The sequence below is a fragment of the Panthera tigris genome, chromosome B4 (genome assembly GCF_018350195.1).
Source record: "Panthera tigris isolate Pti1 chromosome B4, P.tigris_Pti1_mat1.1, whole genome shotgun sequence".
NCBI classification, from domain to species: domain Eukaryota; kingdom Metazoa; phylum Chordata; class Mammalia; order Carnivora; family Felidae; genus Panthera; species Panthera tigris.
In genome coordinates, this window is record NC_056666.1 from 30314284 (window position 1) to 30333318 (window position 19035).

The window sequence follows — 19035 nt, forward strand, 5'->3', positions numbered from 1 at the left end:
CTTCTAGTTGAGGGATAAGAATTCTCGTGGCCAACTTAGAAGAAAATAGAGGAGCTTAGCCACGGGAGCAATCAGCCTCAAAAATAAGCACTATGCTGCATGTGTCTCTCTGTGGGTGAATCTTAGTATCATCAGGAATATATTAAGTATATTAAGTAAGAGCAGAGTTGACTTAGTAATTGTGAGAAACATTTTAGACATGAGAATGTAATGGGAAAATAGAATGAGAACAAATCAATCTCCATTTCACTTCTAAACATTTACTGCATGCAAAGCGTTGTGCACAACTCAGAAAAGGTTTAAGATACAACCTTCTGCTCTGAGAACGTCAGTGTAGTTGGGCGATGATGTATTTGTGATGGGTATGAAGTACAACAGAAGTTCCAAAGAGGACTAAAGATAATGAGCTTGTCACTGAAATAAATCTTGTCAGTTTTGTATTTTGAAATTAACACAGGAGAAAAAATGTAAAAAGAGTAGTTTTTTAAACTGTATAAGTTGAGGAGTAGCTAAGAAGGAAGGTAACAAAACTGGAGAGACAAAGTGTAAGAGCATAAACTTGAAAGTAATCCCAATGCATGTTATTGACTAATATATTTAGGAAAATCAGTTATGTGAGAAAATGTTCTACATATCTCAAGTAAGATCCCACTCAGAAGCAACGACTGGATAGATAATACTAATGGTGATAATAATAGTAACTAATGTATAGCACTTCCATATACCAAGCCCTGTGCTAAGCACCTGACGGATTAGCCCGCTTACTCATTACATCAGCCCTGAGAAGAAGTGCAACTTTATCCTTATTTTAAGATGAGGGGAATTCTGGAGTAGGGAGGGCAAGTCATTTGTTCAGGGTCACACCGGTAAGTAGCCAGTAAGTGACAGAGTCACGATTTCAACTACTGTGATTTCAACTACTGTGTGAGAGTGGAAATAATTCCTGAAAGAGTAGGATAAGTAGAAGGAAAATAAAGCATACCTGGGAGAGTTTGTTCTCAAGATGCAGAAGTCAGAGTGAATTTGAAGTGCTATGCTTTGTGACTCTGGCCATCTAGGTACAAGCTGTTTCGAAAGATGGCATGCTCCCCGAGGGGTCCCACTACCGCAGGGACAATGGACAATCCTACAGAGGATCTGGGAGGCTAAGAGACTAACAGGTGGTCCTGCTTGTGCTGGGGGAAGGCCCTGGGGGGAGGGTGAAAAGAACAGGCACTTCCGAATAGACCATCAGGCGTCAGAGGTGGTGCACCCTGTTCGCTCTTACAGAGGATCACAGAATAAAAAGCCAAATTCGTTATCACAGAAACCCGCCATGCAGACAGCTTCCAGAACAGTCTAACACAGTCAGGAGGGTATGTTGGAGGGTGTCCCGGAAGCTTGTGCCAGAGGCTTAGCCTTCTTCATCTTGCAGTTTTGCCCTCCATTTGGTTGCAACAGGCTTACTTTTTGGCATCTCTGTTGCTATTTCCTGTAGTTATCATCTTGTCCTCTACTGCAGAAAATGACCCCACTGAGCCCTTCCAAAGCTTCTCAACAGCTATTTTGTGACTGCAAGTTGGGACACATTGCCAATATACAGATGCTGAAAAACACAAAAAAGAACTTAAATTTTGTCAGCCCGATATAGGTCCTTTGGCCTAATTCACTTAGAGATAGGCTTGCATAGTGACAAAAACCACTGGCTTAGTGTTTCAGTAGTCCTAGGGCATCAATGCTCAAGGTGATTTCAGACAAATTACACAATTACATAGCCTTTGAATACCTCCATTTCATTAGCTTTAGAATGGCAATAAAATGCTCTGACTCCTGCAAAGGGTCATGAAAGTACTATAAGAACCCAGTAAAATATCATGCACAAAAGCCACTTGAAAGAGACAAACTGCTGCATAAGGGCAGAGGGTTCCTTTGCTCCTGTTGCTACAACAGTGGTGTAAGGAAACACACATGCCTGCAACTAAGGAGCCAAGCTCTGCCCCATCCGCCTACCTTTGTGTCACACACAAACAACTAAGGATCGAACCTGTATCAGTCAGCTCAGGCTGCGGGAAGACACCTAAGACTGGGCAGCTTAAACAACACAAACTTACTCTCCCACAAGGTGGAAGTCCAAGATCAAGGTTGCCAGCACTATTGGTGTCTGGTGAGTCCTCTCCTCTTGGCTTGTCGATGGCTGCCTTCTTGGTGTGTCCTCAGGTGGCTTTCATCTGGGTCGGAACAAGGAGAGAAAGAGAGTTCTCTGATGTCTCTACCTCTTATAGGAACACTTGTCCTATCAGCTTAAAGTCCCATTCTAAGATCTTATTTGGCCTTAATTAGTTTATTGATCACCCTGTCTTCAAATACACTCACATTAGAGGTTAGGGCTTCAGCATATGATTTGTAGGGAACCCAATTCGATTAATAACACCCAGAGAGAAGATCAGGGTTGTTGAATCTGTTCAAGTCTTTTTAAGGCAGAAGATCTCTGCCCTGCACAGTGGGAAGTTACCTGTAACACAGTATCCTAGCCAAGCCCCTGTTGGGAAGCTATTTTGGCTATGGAGGACTGGTGACCATTTCAGTATCTATTACCATAAATTAATATGTAGGAGGATGTAATGCTTTTAGATGGAAAGAGGAGGGTTTTGTTAATGTCATTTTATATGATCTGTACAGGACTATCTGAGAACAAGGCAGAATGACCTCTGCCACTTTATGGTTGGCTTTTGTCCTATGTAGGGAAGGATTAAAGACATGAGTTGAAGGAGGGCTCAGTGCCCATCACTCCTGGTACTTCATAGATCAGAAATGTAGGCATCCTTGAACATCAGCACCCCCAGTATACATGCCTCAGCACAGAGGCTCCTTCAAGCAGGTTCATAGCCAGAAGGCATAGATAAAGAGTGCCTGAAGAGATCAGGTGTAGAGCGGTAACTGTTTGGTTGCATATGTGACTATCCTGGAATTCAAGGGACGAGCAGCAGGAGAGAGGGATGGCACAGGGATTGGCTGGATGGGGGTAAGAGCAAAAATATTTAAATATCAATATCTCTATTACTCATTTGTCTCCACAAGCTGGTGAGGGCTGGGGTGTTTGGGTTAAATGCTCACGATGCTAGATCTCAGGGCACAGACTGAGGAAGAAGATAGAGGAAAAAGCAGTGGGGAGGAATTCTTTTTCTCCTTGCCAAGATTTTATTTATTCAAATGCAAGTTAGTTAACATATAGTGTAGTATTGATTTCAGGAGTAGAATTTAGTGATTCATCACTTCCGTGTAACACCCAGTGCTCATCGCAACAAGTGCCCTCCTTAATACCCATCGCCCATCTAGCCCATTTCCCACCCTCCAACAGCCCTCAGTTTGTTCTCTGTCTTTATGAGTCTCTTATGGTTTTGCCTCCTTCTCTATTCTTATTTTATTTTTTCTTCCCTTCCCCTATGTTCATCTGTTTTATTTATTAAATAGAGGGGAAGAATTTCTAAAGATGACTGAGGATTAGCTCCCCAGTATAGGTATGATTAATCTTGCATGTACAATGGAGACGGCTGTGAGGTGGACTCTACTGGTTCCACATCTCCTAGGACAAGACACCCTGAAGTGCCCAATCAAGGCCAAAGATGCTAAGGGAATCAGCCAACTCAAGAGTTGTAGCTGAATAAAGGATCCAGGTCTAAGGAGTCTCTCTCTTGTCCCCTTGAACAAACTCAACAGACCAGAACAGCTGTTCTTATCTTGGCCTTTTTAACTTGACCAGGGTAGATATCATTTGCTATATCAAGGATTTAGCTGCTGTACCTACACCCCAGAGAGAGCCCATGATGTAGGGATACTCTTAGTATTTTACTAATGCTTTCACAAGGGCTGTCCTTGTGAAAGGAGATGATTAACTCAGATCACTTACCTGTTCATATGAACACCATATGAACAAAGCCCATAGGCTCACTGTAGGGGAAGAGTGCCAGGAACAGAGCAGTCTATGTGCCAGAGATGGGGCATCAGGAATACAACTGTGTCATGGGCTCGGCAATCTCCCTAGGCGTGGCTCTGTCACCAAAGGAGACAGCCTGAATGTGCAATGATTTAATTAGAACCCGGTGCTGCAGCCAACAGGGCAGGTGGGAAAAGCCAAAGAGAATAAGCTTCCACCTCCAGTTTGCTGCAGGATCGTCGGCAGACAGGCAGGGAGGCTGGACCCTGAACGAAGCTCATAGTTTCAAAAGAAAAGAATCTCCATTAAGATCTCATGCTCACAATCTCTGAATGAGTTCAGATTTATTTCAAGAACACATTTTCCCCCAGCCCTGAAATAAGTGTGAACCGAACTGTGAAAAACAGACCTTGACCATATTGTTGTCACTACCAATTCACAGCAACAATCTTCAGTTTTGAATTATCACCCTCTATTTCTTTTTTGCGTTGAAGGATTTGGAGATAAAAAAAAAAAAAAAACCTCTAGCCAAGATGACTCAAAAGATTTCCATTTTTGAAATCTTGATCATTCTTCTCCCAGCCTGCAGAACTGTGGTACCTCACATGCTCCCATCACTGGTGCTCACTGGGACGTGGCTAATGAGAGGAGGCCTTCCCCTGGGCTTCTGGAGAGGTCTCTGCAACATAACTGTGCCCTACATAATGAGAGAGAACTACCTGGGGAATTCCAGTCCTTAGCAAACCTCAAGTACAAACCAAGCTTGTTCTTTTCCATCATGTTCTAAGTCAATCTGAATGCATTACAAACCACAGAGTCGCAAATTGTATTTGATTATTTATAACCGTAAAAGAAATGGAATAATGTAAGTCTTGTGAATTTTTTTCAATGACGGATAAGGCAAGGAACAGAAAATTCCCCAGTGGGGCTAAATGATTAATGTCTGATGAATTCATAACATTCTTGCATTTGACAACTTTTCTTGAAGGAGTGGAAACCCAGTTTCCAGGGTACAGTATCTACAGTTTCCAAAACTTCTAAGCTTCCTAGCCCTGAGTTCATTCATAAAGTGCTTGAGTTCAGAGAAATACATAAATTTTGAGGAAGAATGTGTGTTTCTTTTCTCTGGGCAACTCATCTTCTTGTGGCAAAGGCTACAAAATAGCATCCTTTCACCTGCTTCTAATTTAATATAAAGGCAAAAATAATATGCCTAGGCATTTACTTCTAAAATCATGCCATAAGAATACTTTGAGATGAAAGGGAGCCTGGTGCGTTACTGTCTGTCGTTGGCTTCCCATGATTAAAGGTAGGTTCGTATGCAACCTGGGCAAACCACATCAAAGACTTCATTAGGCCACCAGGTAGGGCGCAGAGCATCCCACTGCCCTGGTGCTCTCAAGTTAATATACTTTCATTTGATGAAAGTCTGGGCTCCTAACAAAATCACAACATGGAGACAATGATGCTGGTTTTCTGTATTTCCTCCTTTGGACATCTCTCTCTTTTGCGAAGCTTCAGATAACTGAACAACAAATCTCCTTTGTTGTTGTCATCGTGGCTATTCATGGCCGACATTGGTTAAGTATGGGTTCAGCCCTGTGCCAAATCCTTCAGACATGTTATCTCATTTGGTCTTCACACTGAGACTGGGAGATAAAGTGCCTAATGTCCCACAGCAAGGCAGGGGCATAGCCAGGGTCCCCAAGCAGGAGCGTGAGACTGTGGAGCCCCACTTGGCAAGACTGCTTCCTACTGTCCACTCAGTGAGAGAGGAACATCCCAGAGCAGGCCGGCCAGTAAGTCTGTTCAGGTTGAAGGCCTCAAAGCCTCCCCCCCCCCCATCAGTGAGGATTCCCAGAAAATCTATGTTAACCTGAGAAATGAGAGTCACTTTGGTTTGGAGCAAAAGCCAAGGGGAAAAGAAAAATGACTGGTTGGCTTCTTTCTGCGCCTCAACCTCAAAATTGTCACAAAGCAGTCTAAATGAGCCCAAGCCCTGCCCTACCCCCAAGCGCATTCAAAACCTCGTACTATTCCCCTAAGGGGTTACAACAACCAAGATCTTCTACTCCATAGAGGGGAAGGGGGAAGCAGTAAATACGAGAAGCTTCCACCCCCACGGTGCAAGAACCCTTTTTCAGAACACCTGCGTTTCCACAAGCGGACATGGAAGCTGTAAGTAATTGCCTATAAAGTAGACATTAGGGCTGAGAGCCCTTGCCAACACTTCCATCTAACATGTGCAAATAGGTTACACATAAGATGCATGGAGCTATTCCATTGAGAGAAATCCGTTTCATCAGCCATGCAAGCACAGCCGAGCACATCTTCTCCCCTGAGCAGGGTTAATGGCAAAAACTACCTCCACCTTGAAAGACAATGTTAGAAAATTAGGCAGTTGCACCTAGACTTAGGAACAGAATATCCGCCAGGCCTGCACAAACAGCTGCGCAGTCTGGACTCAGCAAACCGACATGGCTGAAAAACACGCTTAACTACACAGGAGTACTGTGCCCACAGTACGCTTTTTTTTTTTTTTTAATGTTTATTTTTGAGACAGAGAGAGACAGTATGAGTAGGGAAGGGGCAGAGAGAGGGAGATACAGAATCCGAAGTAGTCTCCAGGCTCTGAGCTGTCAGCACAGAGCCCAACGCAGGGCTCGAACTCACGAACAGTGAGATCATGAGCTGAGCCAAAGTCAAATGCCCAACCGACTGAGCCAACCAGGCACCCCTCACAGTACCCTTTTTAAGTAGTAACAAAACTCCACGGCTTCACAGAGCAGGCGTGCACCTCTTGTAGCTCGTCTGCACCTTCACGTTTCATGGCATTCCCTAGCGTTAGTCTAAACTGTCCACATTTTAATGTCTTTTCATCCTCTTTTTTTCCCAGAGTTGGGGCAAGATTAAATAATCTTTGCCTAATACAAAATTGAATCGGCAGGTATCAAAACCCCCTAGTGCTCTCTTCTGACTGGCAGCTTGCATGATTTGAAGACAGAAAGGTATACAAAAGGCAGCCAGGATTGCAAGGATGCTGATGTCTCTGAAATTCAGACTTTTTTTCCCCCTTCTTTTATTGCTAACTTTCAGAAGTAATTAGGGCACCCATTTCTAAGCTAATGCCTTCTAATGGTCACTTAATTCTGGACAAACTGCAGAGCAGAATGCTTTTGAAACTAGAATTAATTGTTTAAAAGACATTATTGGGATTAGCCTGGTAAATGTAGGGAGAAAAAAAGATCTTTTACAAAGACATTAAAAATAATGAAGTTCCCTCCAGTCCCAGACCCTAATATATTATGTGGGTTTCTTTCATTCCTTCTTTTGGATTTTTTTCTGAAAGCAACTGGCCAAAAGAATGAAGCAATATCAGAGACCTTTACACCTGTTTATGGGATTCAGTGATGTTTCCTATCCTCGTATCAGATCATTCAGGCTAAGAAAAAAATAACACATGGCCAGAATGGGCCTTGCTGCAACTACTGTTCTTTTTCTCTCTCATTTCAGAAACATCCAGGTAATCACTGCTGGGCTCAGCATCTCAAGAAAGCCAGTAAAAGTACAAAGGGGAATAAGTATCAGTCCTCTGAAACTATCACTATTGAGGGTCAGAGGCATATAAACAGCAGAGAATGCTGGATCAAACGCTATGATAGGAGTACACACAAGATTCTAGAAGAGTCCATCAGGAGAGGGAGTTTTGAGTGAAAAGAAGCTGGGAAGGCTTCAAAACTTTACGCCAATGGCTGGACAAGAAAGGGAAGAGGATACCAGGACCAGGGAGCACTTGAAACAAAGTAGGAAACTCTGCATGGAGCACAAGGACATGTAAATGGAAGAGACGTTATGTGTGGGACAGGAGGTGAGATGGTGGCCATCTGGGAGAAACCCGAATGAAACAGAGAGAGTCAGGACTTTGGTGCATAGACAATCATGAATCAATAATGGATTTTGAGTAGGAAGCTGCCATCAACAAAGTTGTCAGCTCAAGTCGGTGTGTTGTTTTTTTCTCTCCCCATAAGAAAGATAAGACAGCTACAAATGAAACTGGATAAGGAAAGAGGAAGAACCACAGGGGGAAAAATAGAAAAGCAAAACCAGGAACATCAATGACATGGATTTTTGCTTTGCCATTTTGGTCAGGGCAAACCTGTTCATTCTCTTCATCTACTTTCCTAAAACCTGTTAATTGTTGACATCCTCCTCTCTTTAACTTCATTACAGTATTTAAATATCACTGTAAAACTGTATCCCCAGACTGGACTTCCATCCTAAGCTTTCATCCCAAATTTTTACATGCCTGCTTGGCATATAAAGATAGATACACTGCTGACCTTCAAACATTTTGATCTTCAAAACAGCCAAATGTAGTTTATCTCACACTAGATCCAAGATTTTCTTCTGCTTTCCCATCGCTTAACATCACCTCTGTCCTGCAAATCACCCAGACTGAAACTACAAGAGTTATTTTATAGGATGCATTCTCTCAATCCATCAACATATAATACATGGTCAAATCCTGTTATAAATTCTCTCTTAATATCTATGCATCCATCACCTGCACTTTATTCCCTCTGGCATGGGCCTATTTCAAGTCCATTGGTCTAATTTCACCCCTAGACTATCAGATTAATCTCTTAATTGGTTTCTTTGTCTCCAAACTCTTCCCTCATGAATCTATCACTATGTAGCCTAAAACACAGATCTGATAATGTTAGGCCCTTTCTCACAAATTTTTGCCGTTCTCTTCCCAATGCCTACAAAATGAAGTCAACCACCTGAGTGTGACATCAAAAGTCTTAAATGATCTCGCCAAAACCTCCGACTGATCTCTCCATGCTTTCTGGCCCCCATTCCCTCAGCACAGTACCCAATGCCTGGCCTCCGCTCCATCTCTTCCTCCAGGTTTGCATGTTGAAATCTTGCTCATTTTTCAAGGCCTACCTCATACACTGCCTTTTGCACAAAACCCTTCTGATTTCTCCATCTCATCTGAATAAATGGCTACTTCATTTTTGCGCGTGTGAGAACACGCACACACACACACACACACACACACACACACAATTCCTCAAGTGTCTTACTTCTGTCGTTTATTATTTTCTGTTTCTCTTCTCAATTATAAATTCCTTCAGCACAGAGTCATGTTACATTCATCAATACATTCCCTATTAACTAGTATAGTATTCTGCAAGAAATGGGCTCTAACAGAATGAATGCAGATTTGATTTATTTTTAAATTTCTTCCCAGGTATTAAAATGATTATGTTTCCTGACCAGGAATCAAATCAGCTTATCACAAAGGAGATTGCATTCTTACTCATTTGTTAAGTGATTTGGGCCCTAAGTTTCCAGTAGTTAATCAAATCTGTACTGGGCCCTAACTATCCATTCCAATTAATAATTTATTCATTTACTCATTAAACAAATATTTATTAAATATTTACTTTGCTCCTAGGACTGGTCTAGGTGTTATAGATACGGTGATGAAGGAGTGGTTCAGTTTCATCTGGTTTATGTTCTAATGGGGAAACTGACTTCTTTTAAATTAGATTTCTTTTAAAATAAATTAAAACAAAAGTTGGATAGAGATACATGGTAGGACAAAGAGAAAGCATCATAATAGGATAGTTGCTTGAGTGGCCAGGAAAAGTGTTGCTAAGGAGATGAAATTTAAGTTTATAGGCATCTTGTTATTCTATAAAGTCAGGTGCCTGCAGGTGATTAAGGTACATGGTAGAACTGGTAACTCCAAGGAACATCAGGCTTTTTTTCTTTTTTCTTTTTCTTTTTTCTTCTTTTTGTCTATAAGTAACTTCCTGGATCAAAAGTAATGCTGCTCACTAGACCATGATGACACTTTGTTCTCCGAGATGGAAAACCTGCCACCAGATTACAACTGTCTGCCTACGCCCACACCCCAGGGACATAATACTATATCAGGGATTCAAGATTGTGTACTAATGTTAATTAAGCTCTTAGGGATGGCAGTATCCAGATAAACTTTACTCACAAAAGTCCAAGTTGATGAAGTTATGCTCTGCCTCCATCGCCACCACCATGCTCACTTTGGTCACAAACCCATGGAGGAGCCTGAAATAGCTGGGCAATTAACTAATAACCACAAGGATACTCCTCATGACACCCAACAACTGACACGTATTTCCATTGTGGAATCATTTTTTAAAAATGCTTATTTATTTATTTTTGAGAGAAATGAGAGCACGAGCAGGGGAGGGGCAGAGAAAGAGCAGGAGAGAGTGAGTGGGGCAGGGGCAGCAGAGGGAGAGGGAGAGAGAGTCTCCACGCAAGCTCCATGCTCAACACAGAGCCCAACGAACGCAGGGCTCGATTTGACGACCCTGAAGATCATAAACTGAGCTGAAATCAAGAGTCAGACATTTAATCAACTGAGCCACCCAGGTGTCTCCATGGAATCCTGTTCGTGAGCATTCATGTGAGAAGTGAATATCTCACCCTGGACCTACTGCATGAGACCCGTCCTCACGCTGCTGTCCAAACTTCACCCTCACTAGTCCTCTAATAGTTTCCCTTCAAAGTTAGCCAACAATAGAACCGCACCCTTACCCAACCAGTGAGCATAAGTAGATACAGATTCTTACCTCAGGCTCCCTCTCTTTTCTGACAGTACAGTTGTGAGATTTTTTATTCAGGTATCAGTGCTAGAAAGCTGTCCTTTTTCTGTTCGCCCACAGGACCACCTGTGATAAATGCAGCTGTAATAACACAGCAGCCCAGCTCCAGTGAGACTTGCACACCCACACTTAGTGTAGCCATCTGGAAACCAGGCCAAAAAATTACCCCTTTATAGCCGTTTACCTAGGGGCCTCGTATGAGGTCGTAAGGCAGATTACAGAGGGCGTGGCAGTGAGGTAGGAGTACCTACACTAGGAATGTGAGCTGCATGCTTATGTAACTGACTTGTGCTTTCACAGCTGCTTCGTCCTTATTTCAAAGCCTGTATTTTCATGTGATGAAGATATGCTGGGCACGACTGATTTTTTGGCAATGGGATCAGAAAATCCTTACTCCATCCTCGGCAACATGGTCATTTGGTGTTTGTGATCCAAAGCTTAGTATAAAAAAGCTTTATTTTTCAAAAGGTGAATAATATTTTCTAAAGAAGGCATGGCTTTGCTCCCAAACTCTAGTGATTTCCCATTAGGTGTTGTCAGTGTTTCGTATAGTCTTCCTATTTTCCAAGACACTTAAAACACCAGAGTTGTGCTGGGCCATGAAGGCTAAGTAGTTAAACTGCTTGTCCCCTTGTACCCTAGCGGCAGTTGATCAGAGATCAACCTCTTGCTGTAGCTTCCACCCAGGTCTTTTAGTTCACCTTGTAAACAGATAAGCGTGGTACACACAGCGTCTGTATTACAAAGTGGCCCCCTCTTAGTGATAAGAAGCACAGGGTACACTGCTTGGTCAAGAGCATCTGAAAGTCAGCAGTCCCCAAAATGTCACCAAGTTGGTTGTACCGATATTTTCATGGGATTTGTCTTAGATCCTCGGGTTTGCATGTATGGTAAAACCTTGGGTTGCGAGTAACTTGTTCTGCGAGTGTTCTGCAAGATGAACAAACATTTCTAATAAATTTTAACTTGATAAATGAGCAATGTCTTGCCATACAAATAGTACATGATGCTGAACGTCACATGATCAAAACTGAGCCAATGGCTCTTGAAAGTCACTTTGAAATAAGAGTGCTTTGTATTACTAGCATGATTCCAGAAAGAATTATGCTTACAAACCAAGGTTTTACTGTATCTTAATGATGCATCTAAATCTGCTACTTTCAGTTCTCTATGTCCCAGCAGCAAAATAAATTAATAGACCAGCATGATACTGTGTAGGATCAGTATGTTTTTGGACCAGAGAGTTAAAGAGTTAAACTCTGAGGCAAATTTGTGAAGATGTATTATAATCTCTGCCAGATGAAAGCAAATGAATTCTGGTGTTCTTTGTTTAATGAGACTGAGCAAAAATATTCCTTAACTTCATGATATATATTATGTGCCGGAGGTGCAATTATTTGTGCCCGTAAAGAAAACATTTTTATCCCTTTTTTTTCCTCTAATTGTCAACGTGTAGAGAGTTTTAGCACCTTTTTGGCGCTTATCTCTCTTCTCTTTTCAATATATAGTTTCTCCTTAAGTGACTTTACTCAACCCATGGCACTAAATAATATACATATATATGTATGTATATATATATATATATATGTGTGTGTGTGTGTGTGTGTCTATATACACATAGACATATACATATATATACACACATATACATACATACATATACATATATATGCATATATATACATATATATGTGTGTGTGTGTCTATATACATACATTCACACATAAACATATATGCTTAAACTTCTTCCCTGACCTCATATATTTTCCTACTATAGAGTCCCATTTGGATGTTAATAAGCATCTTAAACTAATAAAATAGATTAGTTGGTTAATTTCCCCCACTAGGCAAAGTTGGTCTTTCCCAAGCAATTGTTTCTACCATCTATCTAGCTCTCAAACTAAAAGTCTTGATATTATTTTTTATTCCACTCCCATCTCCACATTCAATGTATCCATAAGTTCTCCCTACAAATGTACCCCAAATCTGATCTCATTAGACAGTCATTACTGCTACATTTGTCTATACCACTGTCATTTTTCCTTTGATTAATGTAACAGACTTCTAAGTAATTTTCACCATTTCCACCCTTGTCTGTCTACAGTCCACATTCTACCTCCCAGGGTCGAGGGTAATTTTTCTAAGCATAAATCAAATCACATCACTCCAATGCCTAAAGTTTTCAAATGGCTTTCCACTTCACATTCTTCAATGGCTGTCAAATATAGACTATGTGATAAAATCCAAACACAGCATAGCCTACAAGTATCTTCTGGCTCTTCTCATGAAGGAGGATCCACTGAATCCTCTCACATGACCTCTTTCCATTCTGCCCCATCTTCAATCTATTGCAGTCTACACTAATCTTATTTCTCTCCCTGGAGGCTCTGACATACTTGTTCCATTTCAGGATTCTTGATCATCTCTTTTCTTTGTTTGGAACTCTCTTCCATTACTGTGTGTTCCTCACAATTCAGGATACAATTTAAATATCACTCCTCAACAACTATCCCCAAGTCACTGTTTAGTATCTTCCATCTTTTATCCTTTAAAAAAATTTTTTTAATGTTTATTCATTTTTGGGAGAGAGAGACAGAGTGCGAGCAGGGGAGGGGCAGAGAGAGAGAGAGGGAGACACAGAATCTGAAGCAGGCTCCAGGCTCTGAGCTGTCAACACAAGGCCCAACACAGGGCTTGAACTCATGAACTGTGAGATCATGACCTGAGCTGAAGTCAGATGCTCAGCCGACTAAGCTACCCAGGCACCCCCCATCTTTTATCCTTTTCAGAGCATCTATCAATTCCAGAAATCAACTTATTTATTTATTACCTCTTTCCTCCACTATAATATAAGCTTCCTGAGGACTCTATCTTGCTCACTATTGTATTTCCTACATAAAACAGTGCTTACCACATAGTAGATGTTCAATAAATATCTGTTGGCTGAATTACTGACCTCCTACAATTCTTTACTTTGCTTGGTAGACTGCAGTGTTATTTTGGGCTCCAGAAATTAATGTTAGTTCAGTGCAAGATCTAATGACCCTTAGCATGGTTGGATAGTTCCTCTACTTCAATATACAGTTACCCTGATTAATATCTCCATGTTTCTCTGACAAAAGCCAGAAGGAGGTTCCATTGTCCCTACTTGTGATTTCATTGCACGATCCTCAAGGATTCTGTCTTTTCCCTTTACTTAAGGGTATCTAGCACTAGCACAGCTCTGGGAATAGGAGAAAGGATTTTCACTCTCTTAGTGGGCTCAATTCGGGGCTTTCTTCATGAGACCTAGAGTTCTGTTTTCTATTTAATATAAATAGGGTCTTTAATATAAAGTAGGACCTTAAAGGAATGCCCATCTCTATCACCCTTAAGATCCATCATCAATTAACTACTATTCCATATCCCTGTTGGTCAAACCACTCTGTTTACTAGGAAGAATGTGCAGCCTATCAGGGCTACCTTTCCCACTCTGCCTCTAGCTGTTATTCACTATTGCTTAATTTCAGTCACCCAGCATCTTTCTGGCCACACTGAAATGAGGTACTCTCTGTAGGACTCACAGAAAACAGGCACTCACATGTTTTTTCAAAGATGATGGTAGTTTTTCACCAATGTATTTTTCAAAGTCTTCATGAACAACATCTTCTAGGCCTTCTTAAGGGGGAAAAATAGGACATGTTACAATAATAAATTCACTCCACCTTTTCTAATTCTAAAGAATTTGCGTTCCTTACTTTTTATTTTACCCAAGTATATCCCCTCCCCACCTCATTTAACATAGTTGAATGTGGGTTTAGTCATCTAATGTGGAGAAAGCAGCTAAGCCACTACTGAGGCTCAAGTTAACTCACTGGAAGAGGCATAGTCCCATCTCTCAGTGAGATTCATACAGTGATGTCTTCTCACCCAAGTAGAAAGGGGATTCAGAGTCTAGGTAGCTAAAAAATGTCAAATATAGACTGTGAATTTTTAAATTTTTATTCTAATTGTAAATAAAAGCTATTGGGGTGTTTTAAACAGGAGTAGAAGGAGAGGATATATGTTATGTGGAGGGTGGATCATCGAGGGAAATGAACAACAGCAGGAAGCCAGTTAGGGGAATATGGCAGCTGTCTAGGTGAGAGAGAATAGTGACTTGGTCTAGGAACATAATAGGCAGTGAGATGGTGGGAAGAGGTAAGACTAGATATATATTTTGGTCACAAAACTCCCTGGATTTACTCATTGGGTACAAATAGGTACAAAGAGAGAACAATCAAGAATGGTGTCTAGATTATTGGCTTGGTGCCAATAACTAAAAGGGAGAAACCTTGTGCACTACTGGGAAGCTAAAAGGGTATTCTGACTCTGCCTTGATGCTTCTGATCCATCTATGACTGTCAAAAGACATATGTAAACAATTAACAGAACATGGTCTGTGCCAAAGTAGGGACTGAGGTAACCATAGAATCTAGACAGGAGTTCTGGCTAGTTTTGTTAGGACAAGTTTCACAAAAGAGATGAAGTCAGAAAGATGAGCACAAACTTCAGTGGAGAAGGTTGGAGAGCAGGTCTGGCACCAGAAAGGAGGGATGACTCCTATAAATAGGTCACCGCATCCTATTGTGCATGGTGCGCCTCCAGGGGGTTCCAGTCACCTGGGCTGTGTGTGAGTTCAGCCTTTAGGTGGGGAAATGCCAGGCACAAGGTTGGCATGGTAAATAAACCAGTGCAGCTAAAGCAAAAGGTAGAGTTAAAGAAACTTAATGGAGTTAAGATGTTAAATGAATTCACAATCCAGCCACTACAGGATTCAATTTTAGGCATATTTGAATAATCGTAATGCCACTGAACGCAACAGGCGTGGGAAGTGTGAGTAGAAATTCTAAGTTTCCCAAATCCTCTGTTAACTAATTATCAAATATTAGCTCATCTAAGCTCCAGTAGCACAGGAGTCATAAACATTTTTTATGAGAAGCTTTTCTTTCATCCGTTAAGGTGAGACAGATGAATCCTCTAGTCCCTGTTCCAAGAAAGCACTCTAACTGCTGAGACTAGACTTGGTTTCATCAATAAATGAGCTGTTAAAATTGATTTCTGCTCATTGAAAGGCACTTCATTCACAAATACGCTCTGCCACATGGATAACATTTTAGCCACAATCTGGGCTGGAACTCTTTCATAGCAAGCATGCCTTTTAGGATGCTTATTGGTGTTGTCACTGTGTAAAATCCCATTTTTCCACATATTCACAGCACCTTGAACTTGAATGTCAGTCAGGATTTCAGGGCTTTTTCATCCTTAGAAACAATACTTTTGTATACAGAAAGTATTTTATTCCTGTCACGGCCCCCCACTGAACTATTTGGGAAGGATAAATATCACTTAAGGAAAGATGGTTTGTGATTGCCTTCTCTATATCTTGTAATAACATTATTCCATGTGGCACATGGGCATAGAACATTTACTATATTACTGCCATTTTCAAGGAAAAAAAATTCCTCTACCAGAATACCAGTGGTCATATTTTTCAAAATCAGGAAAACGTATAAAAATACTGCGTTAGAAAAATATCTAGACTGTCGAATAATGTCTTCCTGGTTTGACAGACAAGCTGTAACAATAAATTAGCAAGCTAGCACGGGGTCGAGAGATCTCTGGGGTGGGAAATGCCTTGTGGACAACATGTCCATATCCCATTTTTTTCTGCTTGTCTATTTTGTTTCACACCGAGAGAGGGAACACATAACAATGTACACATCCAATGGAGAGCAGGTTTAAAAAGATGTCTGGAATCAATCTATTGTGAAATAAATATAATTATGGATAGTGTCCTGAAGCTGGCTGACAAGAAATATTTAAATTACTGAGTCACAATGTTAATACTGTTTCAATGAGGCAAGATGCTGGACTCTGCAAACTCCTCCCTGGAATCCTGGCCCATGCTGGCTCGTTGTCCTCCCCAATAGGGGAGGTGGCATTCCCTCGGCTATAACTCCACACACAAAAAGTGCTCTCTATTTGTCTGTGACTAGCTCCATATGTTTCTGGTGACATCTGCTAGTATTTCCATCTAAAATAAAAAAGATTGTTTTAATTTCCAACCGCATCTATTCTCATTTGGGGATGTAAACCATCTTTCAATGCCTTTATCTTTAAAGATTGTGGTTCCCTTACATTCCACATGCAACATCTTGATTTTTTTATGCCTTTTTTGCAAAAATATTTGAAAACAGTGAGGGGAGGGTGACAACTGGGGCTCAAGCACTAGGGCAAGGCACTCGTCATTAGACAAGGCAAGGCACTCAGTCTTCACATTTTGCTTTTTCTCAAACTGTTTGCAGTAAGGAACGGAGGGTGGCTTTTGTTCCTTATAAACTAAGAAGGAAATAAAAAACTGATTATCCTTTACAGATAATGGGTGGTCAGCAAGTACATAAAAATGGAACATTCAGATGGTCCAAACTATTCTACCGGCACAGCTGCGCAATGACAACCATATGCTCTGGCCTGAGGGGTTAAGTATCACATTGAAACTGATTAGAGTACTTTATCTTCACAGAAAACAACTCCATCAGAACTGATTATTACCAGCAATAGGTAAACATCAATGGATTAAGAGTTTGTTTTTACATACTTCCAGCTACTCTTTCAGTACAATGTCCAGGTTAAAAGAATTGACTATTCGATCATACCTAAATTCACACACTAACCTTAAGCAACTTTGGTAATAGCATAGACTTCTAGGAGCTAAAAGGAATCAGAAGGCAGGAGACAGTCCATGAAAGGTGCCCATTTGGTTAGCACATCATGTTAGAGAGGTTGAGCTCTTAAATATGTTAGACTAGTGGTTCCCACTGGATCTGAGAGATTAACAGAGTTGCCTGGATAACCTTTTCAAAGTCTGCCTTCCAGCCTTCTCACTTGCCTTCTTCAACTCTGATACGTCTCCATATGACCAAGCTAGTGTGTGTGTGTGTGTGTATGCCGGTCCTACTTCCATCATTTTTGTTGTTTTCTCCAGAATTACAAAGGACCTGTGTGGACCCAAATGAAAAGCTGCTTCTTTATTCATGGCTTGAGGAACTGATTTATCCATACATTCAATGGTATTTATTGAGACATTGTTTTAGGTGTTGGGAAATAAACAGGACATACAAAGGAACTAAATAAATGAAGGATATTTCATTCCAGTCTAAATGTAGATTTATCTGGAACCTAAGCTAGGACATAAAGAAAGGTAAGGATCATGCCTAAAATAATCTATATGATGGGATATGGGAAATGATGATAATGCTCATCACTAATAATAACATCTTACTAGTGCCCTAACGTTTACAAGATTTCAATTGTTTTGAACTATTATGAGGAATACCATCTGCCTCCATTATATGCATCAGTTTATAATGACATGAATGACTAATTATCTTACACGTGTATATGTGTGATCTTCCTGTGCAAGTTATAAATCCTACAAAGGCAGGTACTGCGTCTTTTATTTCTTCATCTTTTATAATGACCATCAGTGTGGTCAGGTCAAAGTAGGTACTAAAATATTGCCTCCCATTTATCCAGGTCTTACTTAATAGCTTGCAAATACTTTTTATAATGATCTCATTTGATTTTTATAATATTTTGTTTCTGGATTTTAATGGTGAGAAGGGAGAGGTTCACAAAGGACACATCATTTATTTACGCAAAATCACACAATTAGTGGGAAGCAAAGTCCTACATCTTTTTGTTTTTTTTTTTTTCTTTTTGCCTAATGCCTCTTTTCATCGTACCATGTGGCTCCTCATATGCTGTGTATGTGTATCAGACTTCTCAGGCATATGATATGTCAGATGTACATCAAATATCTATTTATATACTGTGAGAAATGAACTCATTTTGGGGAATTAGGGATGAAAACAGAGATTAGATTGCTTGATACACATGTCAAACTGCTTATCTTTGGGTAACCAAGATGGTCTGAGAACTGTGTGAGCAAAGGCAGAGACGTACCTGTAGCACAGCTGCAGATTGGAAGACATAGTGAACTGCATGCATCCGTAGAGTAAGTCATGGGAACCCCGAGTTGAAATGAAGACAGAGTTCTAGCATCAAACACTACATCTGAGGGTGTGTCAGCATAGTGCTGTGAAGGATGATAACAAGGTGAAGTAAAGAAGTTATTCCAGGGTCACCTGGTTGAATAGATTGGTAGAACACGTGACGCTTGATCCCAGGGTTGTAAATTCAAGCCCCACATTGGGTATAGAGATTACTTAAAAATAAAACCTTAAAAAAAAAAAAAAGAAGCTACTCCATCCCAGCATGCTCTTTTTCCCTTCTCCTTGCTTTTCTGAAAATGAAATGCCAATACCAGTCTAGGGCTTTCTTCTTATTTCATGCTGGAGGCCCCCAAGGCTTGACAGAATATGTCAATATGTCTACAGAACACATAGTCTGTGTCTGATTATCAAGCAAGAGATGTAT

The 19035-nt window shown here is 40.8% G+C and overlaps 1 long non-coding RNA gene across 1 annotated transcript; it reads right to left on the reverse strand.

Annotated features, from left to right (window-relative positions):
- Positions 1–2123: 2123 nt before the first annotated feature.
- LOC122240578 lies at positions 2124–18688 on the reverse strand. Its single transcript, XR_006220364.1, has 3 exons — positions 18562–18688; positions 14156–14232; positions 2124–2207 (listed from the first exon to the last, which is right to left on the reverse strand). It is a non-coding gene; the product is annotated as an uncharacterized LOC122240578 (long non-coding RNA).
- Positions 18689–19035: the final 347 nt, after the last annotated feature.